Raw genomic sequence first — 20547 nt, 5'->3', positions numbered from 1 at the left:
GAACTATTTATACACTTAAAACCTGATAGCCCATGTGTGTTGTCGTGAACAATGCAACAATAGATTCTAGAATGAGACGTCCTGACTGAAGTACCGTGCTCGGTGAGGGCCGTGACATTTCAGTTCACATTTAGAGGCCCGTCCAATTAATATGAGCTCGGGTGCCCACTTAACAAATTAAAATTTATTCCCCAATTACCTCAAAACAACTGCTCTCTTAATATGCTCGACTTGCTCTTTTGTCAGCTAACTTCCCGAATAGAGCTTTAACTCTCAGCACGGCTCCTTTCACACAAACAGACCCACACAGTTCCATCAAAGCTAAATACTGCTTAATTACTGTGAAATCTGGGCTGATGCATCGTCTTCCAGGTCCAGTAAAAGCTGCTCACGTCTGTTTTGTAGATGTACACTGGTCGGTTTTGTTCATGATTTATTACAGTGCTATAGTCAGTGGAAAATGACACCTGTGTGAGTACAGCTACTTTTTATTTTATGAACTTAAACACTATACACACCACAAAAAGAGTAATCATGTAAACCAGTGTAATCGAAGGGGTCTTGTAATGTCTGTGTTGTGATTTATTTGAGAAGAGGCCGGACCACAGATCTGTGTCTTTGGAGGCAATTGTCATTATGAAATCAAATCCTCCGGTCAATGTTTAAATATGTGGAGCCCCTACACAAATTAAACAAAGAGATATGATACATTCACTTTCACATAACATGTAGATTTTAAAACAAATTAACAGAGACGCTGACAAACAAAAACCTCTGTGATCTCAAATACCTCTCACATATTCTATACTGTAAAAGGAGAACTACACATGCCAAATAATAACTATATACAAATATATTGTGTAATTATTAGAATAAAATAAAATAAATTCAAATGCACATTGGATTCTGTGACTCATAACATTGCTGTTTAATTGGCATGTAGGCCCTGTCAGAGCTCCACGGTGGTGATGCACCACTCCTTCTGAGTCAGATGAAGCTGCCTCCTTTGCAGTCACTCGTTGTCTTTACCTTTCTGCCCTGCAGAGCTGCAGTTTCACCTGAAACTTTTCCTGTCTTGACATTCACAGTTGGCATTTCAGACAGCGGGATTTTCAAGTCGGACTTTGATCCTTTGTTATGGTATAACCTGCTTATTAAGCATCCATTAGCTCACTTTTCCCCTGTGGCGATTACCATGAGGTCAGAAGAGACGATTCCTAATGGCAATCCGTCACATGCTTTATGACTCCAAATGAGTCAGTTAAGGCCTAGTTAATGAACATGTAATGTTTTACGAGTAGAAAGGTGCCCAACATGACATAACTGCCACAGTTACTGATTTATTTTATGTATTTTATGTTCACGAATAAAAAGTTAAATGCATTTCAGATGAGATTTTTAAGGATTTCATTGACATTCCAAACTTTTGCTTACAACTAAATGCCTACTTGACTTGATCTCAACAACTTATGAATCAAATCATAAAAGAGTAAAATTTTTCTGTTTTTAATTCTGAGGGACAGAGTTACTTATGTCGGCGCTGTGATGTGCACTTCGACGCCTCCGTGAACTTCGACGCCTCCGTGAACTTCGCCCCTGGTGGATGAATCAGCAGCCCCCTGCAGCCTGTAGAGCAATGACCCAGAAAAAAGAGGTGACGCTTGGTTATTGGAGATCTCCTCAGTGAATGCTGAGCATCTGACATGTCTCTTTTATGTATGAAAACAATCTACCTCCACCCACACCTCCACACTATCCCACTGGTGGTGCATCAGAAATACCACAGCAGCTGATAATGAGTTCTTGGCATTAAGCTCATTCATTTCATATAAGAAAATCCTTTCTGTTCTAAATGCATTATGTAGCATGTGTTAGCTCATCTCTGCACTCATGCACTAAACTGAAAGTTGTTTTACAAGTTGTTTTACAAGCACTTGTCAGTTGCCTCAAAAGTGAATGCACAAGAGAGAAAACTTAATTTTGCTTTAGCAACAAAATGCTATAAAAAGCTATAAAAGTAATAAGCGGTAATAAATAGTTGTATAATTTTTACGAGATGGATGACCTCATTATCTCAGCTCAAATTTGCTATTGTATCAGGACTGAAGTCTAATAATAGCATCTCAGGCTAAACATTGTTCTTAAAAGTGACGGCAGAGCCTCCATTAGAAGGAGAAATGCCACATTTCTTAAGCTCACCTGGCAGGGCAGCACAGGAACGCATCCCACGGCCTGTAAACTGCACATTGCCACAAGCAGAGCCCCCCAACCACACTGTGAGGCTCTCTAATGGGCTTTTTAATGAGACCATCAAATGCAAATAGACCTTGGTTGTGCTTCTTGAACAACCAGGCAACGTATTCAGCTTCAGAGGGTGTGGAGGTGAATATTCCACCTTGGAAAATGTTCCATTCAATGGCAGATATAACACCTGGCTCCACAGAGATCACTGTGGGAAGCACATAGTCATGTTATTGCCGTCACTTAACCAATCCACACAGGTCAGTTGTACATAGTAGCATCTTTCAAGTGCTGAATATGTTTGTTTACCCTCTCTCTCTCTCTCTCTCTGTGTTTTTGTGTGTGTGCATGAGTGCACTGTTTCTCACTTGTAATATTTAGCAGTGGTAATTCTTGTCACATTTATCCCCCATCTGCTCACAATCTGCTCACAGCCCTCTGACTTCTCTTACGTGATTAAAATACACCTTCATTCTCTCTTCGGAGCTAAAGTCACTGAAAGTACTTGATGTAATTTTAGTGTTTGGGCTTGTTAACACTTAAATTTGACAATTGCACAAGATGAAAACTCATGGCACCATCATAGTCATTACAATTCATCCTAAGGGGAGCATGAATGTCTGATCCCAATTGTCATCGCAATCAATTCCATAATTTTTGATACAGTTCATTAAAACCCCACAAACATGGATGGACCCTCTGGGGACAATCAATGTCTGACAAACTTTCAAACCAATCTATCCAGACAGCTTCTCAGATATTACAATGTTGTTGAAGTTGGTGGAACAGCAGCCTTCATTTGTGCACTGCAAACTTAGCTAACTTTAAAAGCACACGATGGTGTGGGTGTGGCTTGTTGAAATTTGACATTAAAAAAAACATTTAGTTAAATCCTGATTGGCCCTCAAAAGCAAATTACATTGCAATTTTGCAGCTTAGCCCCACCCACTGAAAAAATAGGGACAAAATCACAATAAGAGAAAGTTGAAAAAGGTAAAACAGATTAACTGAAAAATATGTTTTCAGGTAATGTAATGTCAAAGGTCATTATTTAGGACTACATACAGTTTCTGTTGTTGGGCTCTGCAGGATAAACAGCACCGTCACCAACTGCCAAATTTTATAAGCTGTAAGGAGAGATGACCAACTGACCTGCCAAATTTAAATATTAATGGCAGCTACCAGCTTCCTGTAACTCTTCACTAGAAGGTGGATGTTTTGTCTCTCCACTCCTTCCCATTGCAAACAACGATCATTAGCAGGGTGATGAAAAAAACTCTGTGCCTCAATTTTTCCACTAATATTAGCTGCAGGGCTAAAGATAGCTCAGCGGCAGCCCAATATTTCAAGGATGTTGTAAAAGAAGACAATAAACCTTTTTGGAAACCTTCAAGACAAACTTGACACTCAAAGAAAATTAAAGTGCCACAAATGTAAAAGCAGTTTGTTCAGTGTTTGAATTACATGGACTTCAGACACCTTAAGTCAGGATTATTTTTGAAACCTCGTAACATCCAGTTTTCTCTCTTTACCACAAACCAAAACATACACAACTGTCTGCAGACGAGAAGTGGTGAATGTAGGGAGCAGATTTTTAGAAGGAAGAAGAAAGCGTGGGATAAAAAGATGATCTCTCTAGTTCTGCTGCATCATTTCTGACACATTTTCTTAGACTGTCCATCATGAGTCAGACATATGCAAAACTGAATCACTGCAGTATGTCTTTACTTTATTGTAAACTATTGGAACCCAAGACCCAAGAACTGCATTCCTGTGGCCGCTTCACAATCAAAGCCACGCTGATATGTCCCCCGATAAATGCTTTTAAAAAGAAGCAGCTGCATTATGAAATGTTTGGTTTGAATTAGCACCAACTTCATACAATTCCAATGTGTACATAGACTTTTGATTGATGCCTATCTGGAGGTGAAGAGGATTCCAACAAATGAGATGTTTCAGAAACTAAATATTTCCTGCAAGTATTAATTTGATCACTATCCTCATTTCTCTCCTTTCCTTATTGCAAAATCTTTACAATAACAGTATTGAGCATTAACAAAGACATAGAAGGAATTCAAGGAAATCTTTAAAGACCCTGTATCACCCACAGATGTCTTTCCTATTCTAGCGGATTCGACCTCTTCTAAGGTTGAAGCTGCAGATTTATGCCAGTAATTAGTTAACATGGTGGAACATTAGTTTCTACCAAGTGGAGTTGGTCCATGGGATGCTCAGGTAAAATAAATAAAAACACATGAGAGGAGGCTTTAACATGGACTTTTTAAAGATCATTTAAGTTGTTCTGCTTTATTGGAGATTACAGGTCTCAGGTCAGACCTGGGATGTTACAAGCTCATTGTGAGCCAATCAGGACCCAGACACACCGGTGTGACCGACATCTTTCACATGTCACTGTTTCCTTCCTGGATTTGTCCTTCAAGGCAACATTTGCCCTCTCACGTTTTGACAGCTCACACTCAGCCTGTGCTGCTGAAGCCACAAACAGAGCTCAGGCGACGTCTTTTACCCTCTCACTGCTCTGCCCTCCTGTAAATAGCTCTGCTGAGAAGTCGTCGGGTGTGATCCACCAGGCTCCTGACAGACTGGATCCTGGCCTGCACACTCCCTGTCTGCCACCACACAGCACAATGGGAATTTCAGTTTGATCTGTCCGAGAGGATTTTTGTTATGAATCACTGCATGTTTGATTTCCTGCCTTGTCCTGGTTTGATGTAGGTTTGCACTCCTGTTTCCTTTTTCTAAATAAGGAGGACCGTGGAACGTCACTCCGCAGACAGCAGGAGCTTACAATATGATGCAACATCTGCATTATCATAGAATGTTAGATCTGAAAGCTGCCTGTGTCCTGGGTTAGAAGGATGAGCTGTGACATCTGGGTATCCCCTCGAGCAAACGAGCTGTAAAAGGGAGGAAAAAAGATCAAGCCTGCCAGGAGAGAGAGAGAGAGAAAAAGGAGGATGGAGAGGCAACTGGCAACCACCTGCAGTCCCGAGCCAACACAAGGGGCTTGATAAATACTTACTGTGGCACAGGACAGAAAACCCTGTTGCATAACAAGCAATAAGGCTCCAGAGGCTGACAGAAGGTCAGAGGGGAGGAGAGTGGGAGGGAGGAAGGGGGGACTGTGTTCTTCCCCCCCAACACCTCCTCCTCCCTCTGTCTGTGTCTGTCTGCTTCAGGCGGTGATCTTCTTCTGGATTTTATCCTGATGTTGAGTCACAGCCTCACTCACAGTGTTTGCTCCCGGTGATGTGGCCCCTCGAGTCTAATTCTCTCAATCAGCAGAGACATTGTTACTGATCCACGCGTCCTGAGGCGTGATTGGAAAACTAATGTTGGATTTACACGAAAACAACTGTGGTGGTGATTAAAACAAGATGAGCAATGAGATCTGACAGGAGCATCAAGAGTTAGATACTGGGATGATCGCACTGACCTGTCACTACCACTAGATAATGATACACACATTTCCTCTGGTTGAGTCAGCATTAACTGAGATTGTGAATTGCAGCCAAAAGGAAATGTTGGATTTGGGCCTTAAAACCGCATCAATAAATAATATAAATAAGAATATTAAAGAACAATAATAATAATAATTACAGAAAGACTAATTGTCACATTAAAGGCATGTTTTAATTAGATAAACCGCCTTTACTGTGTATATGTAAAAATGTTATCGTAGACATGGGATTTTGACGTTTTCTTCTCTATGTGATTCTTTGCGGGGCATGAATGTACTGCTGCAGCATGGGACGTGCTCCGCTCTATCATTTATTTATAGTACAACAACAAATTCAGAGGAAACCTCAGCTGTGTCTCCAGAATTAAATCTCAACAATTAAAAGCCTTTTTCCTTGAAAATGACTCTAAATGAAATATACAGCACCTGTTTCAGTGAGCTCTCCGACAGGTGTTATCAGAGTTAGAAACACACACACGCAGACATATGTAGAGAGGATGAGTGTTCAATGAGGTTCAGGCTTTTACTTTCTGGAACATGTGCTGTTGAGACTTTGTTTTTTAGTGACAGAACTATCTGAATTCACTCAGAATAATGGACCTTGAGATTACAGCAGTGGGAGAAGTATTCAAATCCTAAATGAAAGTATTGCTATAGTTATGTGACACCATATTTGGAGAAGCAGATCACCTGCAACCCGCAACCACTGGACAGTACTGGCCATCAATAACTCAATCAATCGCGGGGAATCCTACAGGAAAAGTGATTATTCCAGCAGCGCCCAACTGCCAAAGCAAGATTAAAAAAAGGAAAGACTGAATTATCAAAAAAAAAAGACAAAAAGACCCTAGTTGCAAATAGAAATATCAAATGCTGGTAATGGAGAAAGATGAAGTAAGTGTACAAAGTTCAATCCTTCATTGTCATTACTATAAAATAAAGAGTAAAAGCCTTCCCTCTGTCTCTCTGTGGGCAGGTTTGACTGTGCTTTAAAAATAGCACCACAGTGAAATTAAAAGACCTCTCTTCCACAGCTCGAGTTTGTGCCAGCTCTGTAATCCTATTCACCACTGTCACTACAATGTGTCGCCACAATCGCTGGGCACTGGAATAACAGGCCCACTTGCCTGCTAACCACCATCGTTCCTGTAACGCTCAGATTCTGCTCACATTAATCTGTGACACAAGTTGATGATGTTTCTGAAATGAAGGAAAATACTATTTGAAATGTAGAAGCGATGACTCCTTGACTCCATACAACCGTTTTGAGTTGAGATATCAAGAACGGAATGTGATAAAACATCATACAACTAGTTCAGATCTGTTAAATGACAAGGAAAGGAAAATGAATCGAATGTGATGCACAAAATGTATCGGCACTGTGGAGTTGTACCGAAAAAAGGTCACACGTATTTAGAGAGGATTAAAAAAAGCTTTGGAGGTTCAGTGTCCAGATGACTGTCGCTCCCTACGGCTCTCACACATCAGTTCACATAAAGAACAAGAGTGAAATGAAGCCAAGATATATTTGTTGATAGACAGTAGGGAGGCATGTTGCACAAACTGCATCAAAAAGCGCTTTGATGACTGGGCTGAACCCAAATCCTAAATCTCAACTCAAAACCGAAATCCCTGCAGAGTTTGTGCCTCTGACTTCCTCGAAAAGCAGACTTTCAGTGAAGCCTCCGCGAAGCCGGAAGTCATTTTTGAATTTACCCCCATGCATTATTCATGGCCTGGCTGCTGCCGTTGGCCTGCTCGTGTGCCATGGCCTATTTACAGAGCCACTCGTGAATCCATTAGCTGTGAACAGTGGAGCGCCAGGCTCATCTATAAGCAGCTTCACAGGCACATGAAACCATTCATAAACATAATAACTCTTAGACAATAAGAGCGGCTTTTTTTTGTTACCTGACTGTGGCTAATTCCAATTTATGACTCTGTCGATGAGTCAGCATTGCAAGAAAGTGGACACAAAGCTGAGAAAAGTTTGAAGGCTGACTACATCTTTCTGAATATTTAACTCTGCTTGTGATATATGTATTAGTCCTCAGATTTTCAGGGTCCCTACAAGATGACTCTTGATTATCTCCATCGAGGGGGGTTAATAATTTCACTGCTATCCTGCACCCTTTTGTTTGTTTTGACGGTTGGTTCATTTTTTTATCATGCAAAAAACTACTGAACAGATTTCCACTGAACTTGGTGGAAGGATGGGAAATTGGGCCCAGAGGGAACCCGTAGAATTTTGATGTCCAGTATATCCGAACATAGGGATGGATCCATTAAAACGTTTTTCTTTAACATTGCAAGAATTTCCATTTTCACTGATGTTGACGAAAATAAGGAGTTTGTTGCTTTTCCTCAAATCAATTATTGTGTAGACTGACAGTTAATGTTGGTGTAAAAGTCTGGAGCCATTTTGTTGATGTAATTTATTTATTTTAGATGCCAGATCATTCCCATTCTCCAGAATTACATCTCAGACTCTATGTGACCTTTTCCAAATTATATTTACAGTGTAGACAACATGATATGAACAGAGCGGCATAGCTTTAGATTAGTCTTGTCAAATCTATATAAACCTTTCTTAACGTTCACAACTGTTCATCCAGGCAGAAAGTTGTACCTGCACTGACGTTGTGTGACTGTCGCTGCGTGATTAATAACCCACAGGGAGAGCGGGCTGGGCCTCTGAGGAGACGAGGAACAACTGGCCTCTAATCCTCAGGTTCAATGAAAAGTGCCACATAGGCTGGATTGGGCACAGCGAGGTCATTGTCAGCGGCTGCTCTCAGGCATGTGGTCGGCGGGTTCTGGCCTTCAGAGCGAGCTCTCACGCTACGTCCAGCCTCTGTGCTGAACATGGCAAACCTGCAGACTGCCGGATGATTCATCAAGCCTGCGTGAAGTTCTACACAAAACAAAAAAATAGATAGGAACGTGTGATTTCTAAATTAAAAAAAACGGAATGACGCGCACAATAAACAATAAAAGTTATGTAAAAGAGGCAATGATAATGATCCGTCAGTATCAAAGTGGGAAAAATGAGTCACTGTTTTCACACAGATGGCACAACTGCCCACCGAGGCCTTTTCTTGTATGAAAAATGTCACATGAATAGTAATAGCACCTGAGAGGACATATATATTTATCCGTTGCTACGCTAATGACGTTCTGTAAGATATTACAGTGCACTGACTAATGCCCCACTCAATCTGACACAGTGATGACGGTTAGAACTCATGTCGGTGATCCGTCTGCATGGGTCAACACGTGCCACCCAGCTCTGCTTCATGACCCCTTCCCAACCAGGGTTGAGGCTTCCTTTGAAAAGAACTGATATTGTCACGTCTGGATCAAAACCAAAAGAAAATAGTATAGAAGATATATTTATATATTTCTCTGCACCTTATTAGACACCCAAGGACACCTTACAATGTATTATAAATAACACATGAATAATTAAAGTAAAGTCTATGTTAAAAGGCAAAGGCACCGAACAGTAAATATGTGAACACTGACTTAAGTATAATCCGATGGTTAATATCCGATTAGTCTGTTCATACACATTGGGTACACATTTAAAGAATACAGCACCATTAAATCAATATAACAGAAGACTTCCGTCAGCCAAGCACCCACATATTCATCTGCTACACAGGGATTTTTAGCTGTGCATCACCCACTGCACTAAAAATAGAGCCTTCTATTTCAAAACACTTCACCAGTTTTTCTTATGTTTCTGTCCTTCAGAGCTGGTGCTCGCGAGGCTTTGTTCTTTCTTTACAAATGTCAAAATTAGTGCTGGTGACCTCGCTCTACTGTATCTACCCATATTTACCGATGCTCTCTCCACCATCCACTTCCTGTTTCTCCCTGAGTCCTGACTGTCGTATCCTGTCGGGGCCACGGCAGTATCTGGAGCTTCAGTAATAACGAGTCCAAAAGCTCTCAGCGGCGTCCTCTGTTGACCTTACCTCCTGCGTGGCCTTCTTCCACTCTCACTGAGTCATCCTGCCATTGATTGTTAGCTTGCAGCGCTCCGTCGGCAATGATGGAGATTTCTGCATCTTACATCACATCTGTTTATCCGTCTGTAACATAAAACACATTAATGTCCTCGTCCAATTTCTTTTTATCTCTTCCCGACAGACCGTGTCTCTGCCCCACTATTTTTCTGCTGCATTTGCTGCTCTACCTTTTTTCCATGAAGGGGAATTAGTTTTACTTTTTTTTTTTTTTTACGTTTACCCGGAAACATTTTCATTGTCCCCCTAACTAAACTTAAACTGGCCGTATGAGGTGTAGTCTATGACTCAACGCTATGACTTAACTAGCTATTGACCTTATCCTGAATAAGACATTTAGATTTTGATGTTCACATAAGTTGCAAATAGAATATCCCTGTTTAGGTGTTAGAGCATGGCCTGTTTATGACATCAAGCAGTTGATGACTGCCGTAAATGTTGATATCGCAAAATACTGTAAATACTCCAACAGGATACTGTAATGCAATTGGAAAAATTGACTGTATTTATATATATTTTTTTTACAGTATAATAGTTTATCACATTACTATCAATACGGCATCAGGGGGGATTTGGGGATCAGTATCTTGCCCTCTTTGGAATCCAGTCTTAAGGAATTGGGGACCAAACCAGCGACCTTTTTGGTTATTGGACGACCCGCTCTATATCATGAGCCACAGCCACCCACACAATTAAAACATACACATAATGCCACAAAGGTTTGATGTCTTAATTGGATTATTGCTTATTCCGAGTATGGCCCTGTTTACATGGCGGCTTATTATTCACATGATTGTCTTAATTGAGTTATTATTGTGTCCATGTAAACATATAGTCTATGATAATGTCGTCCCTTGGGGGTAATTGCAGTTATAGTTCAAGTTTCTCAAGCTGCTTCTGCAAAAAGACTGAACCAGTGTCTCCTGCAATAAACAGACAAGTGACACACCACTGAATATGAATTAAACCGGTTTGAGAGTTCAAAGTCATGGGTGTTCATGGCCAGTTTTTACAACGTCTTCAAATCTCACCTGAACATCTCACATATCTCTTCTTTTCATACTCTCATCAAGGAAAGTTCGATGGCAAAAACCTGATCACATTTTTCTCTTTTTCAGCAGCACCATGCTTCAGATTAACTCCTACACCTGGGAGCTGCCAGGTATCGCCACAGATTCTGCCTCGGGGCTCTCAGTAAACAGACACCTGCGACGGACGGAGACAACTCGGCACCGAGCTGAGAATCACACCATATCCTGCTTTCACAGGTTGTCGGCTTGGTGAGAAACCAAAAAAGCGTTGCGGGGAGCATTACTCTATTAGTGACCATGCAGCCTGAGGTAAATGTGTGTATGTCTGTGTACAGACACACCAAAAATGTGTGTAAATATGTCACATCTCTAAAAAGGAGACTAAACAAAACAAACACTAAAAACACCATGCAACATCGCCTACGTGTTTTCAAAGTGAGCGAGCAGGGACTTGGCTTCCTCTCAACAGAAATGATCAATTGCAAGTATTTCAAGTCACATTCACCCACAGAGCTTCTACAAGTTCATATATATATAGCGCTTTTCTATCATTTATAGATTGAATTCACACATTTTAGGGCAATAATGGCAAAGACTACAAAAAGCGGTTAATTATCCTTTCAAAAGACACTTTGATATGCAGACTGGTGGAACCAGAAATCAAAACTCTGACCTTTTAATCAGAAGCGGACCCGTTCTACCTCCTGTGCCACAGCTGCCCACATTTCACAATTTGTTTCAAGCGAGACATATACAATTAAGATAAAATAAGACTTATAATGTCAGGGTTATTTAGTTTTGGCAGCTCCACGTTAATGACAGAGCCTGTGTTACAAACAAAAATGTGGTTGAGTGCATTCTGGGAAATGTAGAATACAGTGATTTTGGAGCAAGACATCATCTCTATTTCTTTTTAAAAATCTGTCTGAGTTCCAAAACATTAAAGGAGTTACACTAAACCACTGGAGATCCACTGTCATGAGACAGTGATTCTGAATGTAGCCACCAAGACACACAAACTACTTAAAAAGTAATTCCTGTTGAAAAAATATATATTGATTTAGATTTTAGTAAAAGCAAAGTAGAAATGGATAATTTCACTCCAGTAAAAGTTCCATGGAGCCAGAATCTAACATGTCTTGATCTGAAGAATCAAAAAACAGTTATTCATCATTTGTGCAGCCTGACAGGTCGTCAGCCCTTCTTGTAAAATGACAGACTTCCGGATTGAAGAGATGCATTGAGATGGTTTTACCACTAATGTATATTTTCTTATAAATATCAAAAACTTCAAATTTAACACCAAGTTGTCACTTGTTGCAGTCGAAGCTTATGCCTCCTTTTTTGGCGGCAAGACTAAAGTGATTTTTCAGTTTATGATAAACATACAGTATAAAAAATATCTTTGTGATTATATAAGTTCACTTCTAAACCGGCCTAAATGCAGATGCTTGAGACATGTTATTTTTGTGTCTGGGTCAGGACGGAGCGTAACCAGAGCGAGCAGAGACCAACAGAGGTGTCTGATAAGGCGATGAGGAGTCAGCAGATTGTCGGCCAAACAGACGAGCAGGCTGGCAACCAGAGGAGGCAGCGCTTCAAAAATCTCTGAGTCATCGCCTGGCTTTCTTTTGAACGCTACTCCCCTTCTTCCTCTTCCACCACCACCACTTCTCCTTCTCCTCTGTTGTTTCAGCCATCAGTCTCAGTGACAGCGAATGCAAATAGAGCTGTTAGGAGTCAGGCAGCAGTCGCACACCGAGGCGAAGTGGGAGAAATCATAGCCGGCTGTGAGTGCAGGAGGGGGACGGTGACGGCTCAGGGACAATCTGGGGAGTTCATTAGTGGCCACAGAGTTGGCAGCAGCAGAGAGATGTGAAAGGACACAATGGGGATTTGATGGGAACAAGTAGAGATCTTTAGATCTGTGACCAAATGACACTTCTCTGAAGGCTTCGGTGGAGAAATAAAAAGGGATGAATGTGAGAAAAACATGCTGACCTTTCCATCAGCAAGCCGTTTTCTTTTTGAGGCAGGTTTAGATTATTTGTGGAATAATAAGAGATGATGGAGGAGGTGAGATCTGTGCAGGCGAGACAGAAAATTATTTTTTATCACAAAGCAAAATCACAAAGTGAGAAAGATATGTCATCTGGAACACAAAAGGGATCAGTTTTCACCACTGATGTGAAAGTGATTGGTCTATTTATAGCAGCCTGCCCCCCCCCCCCCCCCCCCCCCCCTCGATGCAGCCTGAGACTACAGGCATAAGAAAGACAATGCTCACGTATGTCAACTGTTTACGGTGTGATATTTATATATATTTGAAAAGATTAAGACCCTCTTATCCAAGGTGGGTGTCTCTCCACCACCAGCGACCACTCGTGAGTGGGAATCTGGAAAGCTGCACTAGTTTTCAAATCTACGCTGAAAAAAAAACTCTTGACCCACCACATCATCAACCAATCATCCAGCTGAGGGGCCATTTTTCAAAAAGTTGTGTTTTAGGAACTCTCCACTTTGACAGTTGTACTTTCTTTTCTGATATCACCAAAGATGTTTAACACAGATCTTCACGATTTCCTGCAGCGCACAATACTTTCTTTTTCCCCAGATATCTCTTGCTCTGTATAGAGCATCCATTACACAACTGATAACAGCCCACCATTTATTTAGTCTGTATGGTAATCAAAAGCCACATCCTCATAACAAACAGTAAAATCTGTATAATGCCTGTGACCATGGTGAAATAGTTGATCACATAACTTTTGCAGTGGGACTAGCTCGGGGACGGGAAAGGATGGGGGACATTTTTTTAACCACTGGCTGAGACAGACACCACTGAATAATAAGAGCAAAATAATTGGTATATTGTGTGTGTGTGTTTTTGAATTTCCATCCCAACACGTAAGGATAAAGTTGCACTTCAATTTATTTTGTTTGTTAGGTCAAGAAACCCAAAGCTAACTTCCACACCTCCACGTTCATGTTGTTCAGAAACAGCAAAAGCTCCCAGAAGGCCTCTTTAAATAACACGAACACTGTGGCCATGTTTCTAGAGTGATGTCTGCATCATGTTTGTTTTTACGTCTGTGGTCTACTCCTGGGCTGGCAAATATCCTGACATTCTTTTCGAGAAAGTACAGACACGCTTGAAAATCCATCACCTGCTGATGTCAACTGGAAGAAGAGGAGAAAACAGATGAGGCTGACAGAGCAGGACTTCATCTGAGCAGAGCCACGGATTTATTCTGATATGCTGGGTAATGGTTTTCATTTTCAAAGGTGGAGAGTGACGGTGCAAAAAGACGCAGCTCTCCTGACAGAATCTCAATCCGTCCTCGCACAACATCCTTCAGAGGTCAGAGGTCACAACATAAGATAAACAGTGTTCTGGCTAAATGGACTTGCACACCCACAGTAATCGTTGCCTCTGTTAAAACGCTGCAGAGGGGAAACTCAATCGGAACAAACTGTGCTGTGTTGATGATCTCATCTGCTGCGCCACCTCGAGATCGGCTTTTGTTTTATATGGCGATGCAAAGTTAAATGAGAGAAACCCGAGACAGGAGCTGGAAGTCTATTAACGAGACAGAGAGGGACAATGCATGCAAAGAATTCGTCTTTGGTGATGCTTCTGGATCAGGAGGAGAAAGGCAGATTTTAAAACCAACAGACCGTGGGTCACACTGGGAACTAATGATTCTCAATCCAAAAAACCACTAAGACTTAATCAATGGAGAATATTTCAATGGTTATAGGAATGAAAACGGTGGTCCGTCCCCAACTATGGTCCAGATAGAAAGGTGTGAAAATAAAACCAACCTATTGGCTGGTTTGACTTGATTTAGTGCAGACATTCATGATCCCCAGAAGATGAATCCTGAGGAACCACTGACTTGTTGACCAACCACCAGTAACTGGTGAAAATGTGATTTATTCAGTGACATTTCTCAACATTTACTTGATGGATTTCCACAAAGGTTTGTACAGACATTCAGTATCCATAGAGAATAATCCCTACCACTGGTTTTAGTGATATCAAGACCTTTGATTAAGCACAACCCATGTTTGTGAACTAATTGACAGAAATTAATGAAATTTAGGATTACTACTGATGATTTTTCTCAAAGTGCCACCATGAGGTAGATTGTACTGACAAACAGAAATAATACTTTGTATATAATAAAACTTTTAGGAGTTGATGGAAAAACCTTTGCAAAACCGTGTCATCACAAGATCCATGCAAGCAAACAACTTGAAAATTCACATCTACTCAGATAAATCAGATAGTAAGTTACATTACTTAGCAGAACGTTGCATTTCGGAATAACTTTTTCATTTAGTTGTAAATAAGTTGTTTTTTTGTCAATAGGGGAAAATACAACCACACACTGTTTGAAAATAGTCGAATCCACCATCATCCTCTGTGTTTAATTGTTCACACTTGCATGTGAATGAAATGCTGGTGCATTCATGGTGTCCTTAGGAGGCCTTTTTGCAGTTTCCAGCAGTGAATGACAGATTTTTTTTTATGTCAGAGCTCCTCAGCAGCTCCCGTGGGACCTACAGTCTTGTGCTATGTGTGAATGTCTGAACATCACAAAGGCTCGTCAGCTAACGTCGGATCAAACTGTCACTTGTAAAGGATAAATAATCATCTGTGCTTATGAACAGATCAGGCAATATATATGTTTCCACAAACTGATATACTTAAACTCATATTTCCCGCAGCAATATGCCAGAAGCTCTATTTGATTCTATTTTTCAGGCTTTTAAACAGAAATCGACATTTTCATATGATTCTAGTCTGACAATCACGAGGATGAAATAAACCCACAAAAACCCCAGGAAGGAATTACCCTGAGCACATCTGCATTTGAGGTGTTGTGTGCAGAGAGAAGGGAGAGGCAGAGGCAGCTGCACTTAGAGGGGTTCCCCAAAGCAATTCCTCTTTCTATAAATAGCTGCAGCTCTGCCAACCTGGGCAGAGGTAAAAAAAAAAGAGAAAGAAATCAATCTCCATGGCATTTATAGGAAGAGACGGGGGGGGGGGGGGTGTTGTGAAATCTATGTAATTAACCTAAAGATCACTCAGCGTCTGATGTCCAATAACCGAGAGCAAAGAGAATCTCGACAGAAAATGATCATGAACAGGCTCATGCTCTTTTGTAATGCACTTCGCCGGCGCCGCTTCAATTACATGTCACACTTTCCTTATCTCTGACCCAGATGTTAGGAAGCAGGAGGAGAGCGAGGGATGAAGTGTAAAGAGCTGATCATATGGACAGCATTACCCTGAGAGTCAGCTATAGGTCACTTGATAGTGCGTTCATGTCTGTGTTGTCAGGAGCAGAAAAAGAAAAAGATAATAAAAAGACGAGTAAATGCTGCACTAATCCGGCTGTGAATGAGAGCGGCTCGCTGCAGCAGTTCTTTTATGCTCTGTCGATTCCACAGGGGGATAAACACAACGCTGAGCCAGCACCCAGCACAACCTCACCAACCCCGCTGCACTGCAAGCACTGCGGATTACCTCATTTTATGTCTGTTAACTCATTTAAGCCTGCCAGCAAATACAGCTGCCGGAGTGGGGAGAGGGCTCTCTGGAGACGCAACACACCCTCTGGTGGCTGCACCGGACGTCCGCCGCTCTTTAAGCACAGCTGTCTGGCCTGTTTCATTTTGAGTGTTGACATTGGCTTTGAACTGACTGATTCACTGGCCGACAAATTATGAGCCGAGATACAAACATTTGAAGCTTCAATGGTAAAGACCCAATGAATCAAAGCTACTGACTTCAAATGCAACCTGAAATTTATATCTTCTAAAATGTCTTGATCTGAAATAACTTGATTTATACAGTATCTTCCCTCATGTTGCCATACACTGTAAAAGTCTGGCAGGAAAAGTTGCTTGTGTGTTTGAATAATGCAGTAAATGAATCAATCTATGGATAAATACTTTTATTTTAAGGTTAATATTTTAATAAAAGCCATTAACTGTATTTTTATGAGAGCTACACTTTCAAAACTATATATAATATAGTACACTTTTACTTTGGTCCACGTCCCATCTACTAACATGGAGGAGGCAGGGTTCGTTATCTATATTGCAGCCGGCCAACGGGAGGCAATCCAGATGTTTTGCCTTACTTGTCTTTATATAATCGCGGTTGACACCAGTATGAAGTAGTGAAAACATCTTTTCCACCGATACAAAGTCTTCAGTGCTTTTCCCTGCTCCTCTTCGGGAGGAGAAATTCTCTCCACGTCTGATATCACAGATGCTGTGGCAGCATCTAAACTGAGCCTGAACAGCGATTGGTCCAAACCACAAGCAAAGACGAACTCGTGCACCTCGACCACCAGCTACTGTAGAGCTACTGTAATTATTAATAAGCCCATTCTAATAAATAAATAAAATGTTTGGGTGAATAAAAGCGTGTGTGTGTGTGTGCACTATGACCATGCACTTATCTGAATCTAACATGCCAACCTTTTATTCAATAAATTAGTGCTACATGCACGTCCACTCATGCAAAGTATTATAGTTGAGTCACGCCAGGAAACATCATTCTGACGGCCTGTTGCCAGGACGATGCCAGGGGAGGCGGAGTCTGAGTACAGGCCTGTGGAGAAGGACGATGACAGCACACAGTGGAAAGCAGATTACATAAGGACTGACAAAACATAAGGTGTTTCCCGTCTCCTCCACCATAGCTGTCTGTCCGTCTCTCTCTCTTCTCACTTTCTTTCTTTCTTCCAAGTTTCCAAGTCTCCTTCACTTCCCTCACTCCGTACTCCCTCTGATCATTTATCATTTTACCTCCCTCGATTCCTCCTTTACTTTCTTTTCATTTTTCCTTCCCCATGCCCTATTTCCTCCCTGTGCTTCTTTGATCCACCTCCTTCCTTTCTGTCTTCCTATCCCATTCCTTCATTCCTTCTCCCATCTCCCTCGCCCTATATCTTTCCTCTGATATACTTGTTCACTTTCTTTCTCTCCTTTACTTGCAAACCTCCTGCTTTACATCCTCACTCCCTCCTCCCTGACTCCTCTCTATAGCCTTGAAGGAAAGCCAGCCAGTCATGAGGAGGATGTCTCCTAGCAACAGCGACATCCCTCCCATTCAGCATCAGGATGAACCAAATGTAATTTTTTGGGATGAAGAGGGAGAGACTGTGATTGGAGGAAGAGGAGGGTTGTGAGGGGGGGATAGTTAACAGCTTAAATTTGACATTGTTTGACAATGGTACTTGTTTTGCGCTGATGTCAATAACACAGAGTTGATTCAAACATCACAGACTAACTGTCAGTTGACTCTTTTTTGATGACCTTGTCAATGTGTCCTTGAAGTATTTTGCACAGATAAAAACATGGAGGGATGGCGGAGGGATAAAGGACTCTGACGTTTACTCGCCAGTGTAATATTTTAACATCTTTGCCTTTATGAACACTAGACAGACTCAGATTCATGAGTATGTGTCATGTTTTCATTAATTTCTTAGGACAAAAATTGCTTTTCAGCCACAGAGACGCTGGAAAAAACATTTTCCTCGAGCTGGATGGGCTGATTTTTATCTACTGGTCGGGAAAAGTGCAGAAAATCAATGTCAGTAAACATCGACTGAAAACTGTGATTCCTCTCCTGGGTGCTGCAGTATGTACAACACATAGAGCGTATATAAATATATCTCTACTTCCTCCCACTATCCAGAAATCAAGCCAAAATATGCAGGATACAAACGCTGCCATCTTGTGCTGAAAACATCATTTAGAGCCAGAGTCTGCACAGCGGTGATCGGGGGATCAGGGAGACGTGGTAACCAGGTCCTGCCAATACGAGCTCTCCACCAATCACGGGTCATCTCAGCTCACAATCAAGACCTTTCATCCCATTAAAACCAAACGTACTGAAAAATGATCAGCTGAACATTTATGAATCTAAGAACCACCCCCAATGAAAATCATCTTTGAGAAAAATGTATTTGACCTGTATTTTGACTTTTTAGTTTGATCCATGCATCTACTAACATGGAGGACATGGAGTGTATGATGTGTACTGCAGCCACCAGGGGGCGATCAAGACACTTTGCAATGTCATCCATCTAGTCTATGGAACAGACACAAAGACTTATATAATGAGGTTTTAAGACATTAAGTTGCAAAGCTATGGCACCACTTTCTTTCATAAAGCTGCTCCTTGAAGGGTCTGCATGATTCCTGACAGGACCACTTCCTTCAGACAGTATTTGAGCTTCTCAGACATGAAACACCAAGAAACCACACTTCTCACAGTCTGCCTCTGAAAGTCCGACATATGAACACTCCAAATGCACAAAATAGATTTGCATAGATTTTCTGCTAACTTATGGTTTTTGAATAATAAAGTACCGATGTGGCCAAACTTGCACTAAGCTCTGTGTTTTTAACATTTCATGACCGTGGACACTACTTCTGCAAGGACGGAACACTGCAATATTCATACGTCCAATAATGTCAAAGAAGTTTTCAGACGGATGCAGAACTGCACTTCAACTCTTTTCTTACCTGATGAAAACCAGCAGCCGCTCGGATCCACGTTCAGACCAGGAGGAGCAGATGGGATCTGAGAGGAGCGGCAAAGATAAAGAGTTAAAACAAAACAAGAGAATGGTCACGTAGCTTTGTAGCATTTGTTACACTGAAGACAGGTGAGGACTGAGCAGGAAGTGTCCGAAAGCACTCACTAATCTCCATATAGTGAATTTGCCTTGTTATGCTATCAAAATGTTTCTGCCCTATATAGTGGACATGAAAAGCTGTGGTCACAAACCGAGCAATATACAGCATCATACATTGAAGAAAAATGTCGGAGAGATGAGAGTAAAGAGGGCAGCACGTCTCAGTCTTCGCTCTGTGGGGATTCTACTCCTTATACATATCGAAAACATTTGAATAATCACGTGGATAAGAACAGTCGTAATGCTGCGACGACGTTGTTACCTGCAGAGAGGGAATGTGTCGAGCTCTGTCCACAACACACTGGGAGGCAGGTGGGCAAATTGAAAATCCCAAACTCCACAAATACACCTCAAAAGGGCAGAAGAACAAACTGGGATCGTGTGAGCGAAGCTGAAACACGAGGGGGGGAAAAAATGGCTGCACACAGGAAGCGAAAGAGTTGAGGACAGGTGCAGGTGATTGAAGAGGCGGGAAACAAGGAAGTGAAGTGACCAATAATAAGACACAGGAAGTAAAAGGAAAGGAAACCTAGTTTTCACCAGTACTGAGGGCCAACACCTTCTTATCCAAGACGGCTGCTCACTTCAGACGGTTGGCTGTGAGCGGAGCTGGTAACGACTCAGAGGAAGGTATCTGTGAAGTCTGCACTGAATCCAAACTGGAGGCCCTGAGGTGTCGACTCACCTGGAGCCTCATCACAGCTCTGAAACACATAAGCTGACTGATGCTGTGGAGAAGCTTGAAGGCAGGATGTGTGAGACGCAGAAGATTCCTCCAGAGCTGTTGCACGAGGCTGACCAAGTGTATGTGTGTGTGTGTGTGTGCATAAACAGATCATATAATCATCATGTTTCTCCTCCACAAGGGGAATAATTCTGAGCAAGACGAGCTGAGAGCCGAGGATCAAGATTGAGGAGGTCACACAGTCAGTGAAGCGAGTGGAACTTTACTGCTGTGGCTCAGTCTGTTGACACGTCTGGCCGAGCTCGCTGACATGATTAAAAAGAAGCTGAGATCTTCATCAAACAACTGGCAG

General features: G+C 41.6%; 1 long non-coding RNA gene across 1 annotated transcript; it reads right to left on the bottom strand.

The window, feature by feature from the left end:
- Positions 1-408: 408 nt before the first annotated feature.
- LOC138406736 (uncharacterized) lies at positions 409-20092 on the bottom strand. The gene is made up of 3 exons (XR_011240078.1): positions 19773-20092; positions 19338-19395; positions 409-1626 (listed from the first exon to the last, which is right to left on the bottom strand). It is a non-coding gene; the product is annotated as an uncharacterized lncRNA (long non-coding RNA).
- Between the last annotated feature and the right edge of the window lie 455 nt (positions 20093-20547).

The sequence above is a fragment of the Paralichthys olivaceus genome, chromosome 23 (genome assembly GCF_024713975.1).
Source record: "Paralichthys olivaceus isolate ysfri-2021 chromosome 23, ASM2471397v2, whole genome shotgun sequence".
In the NCBI taxonomy this organism is placed as follows: Eukaryota; Metazoa; Chordata; class Actinopteri; order Pleuronectiformes; family Paralichthyidae; genus Paralichthys; species Paralichthys olivaceus.
The sequence above is the reverse complement of the archived record's forward strand: the minus strand, read 5'-3'. Positions and strand labels throughout refer to the sequence as shown.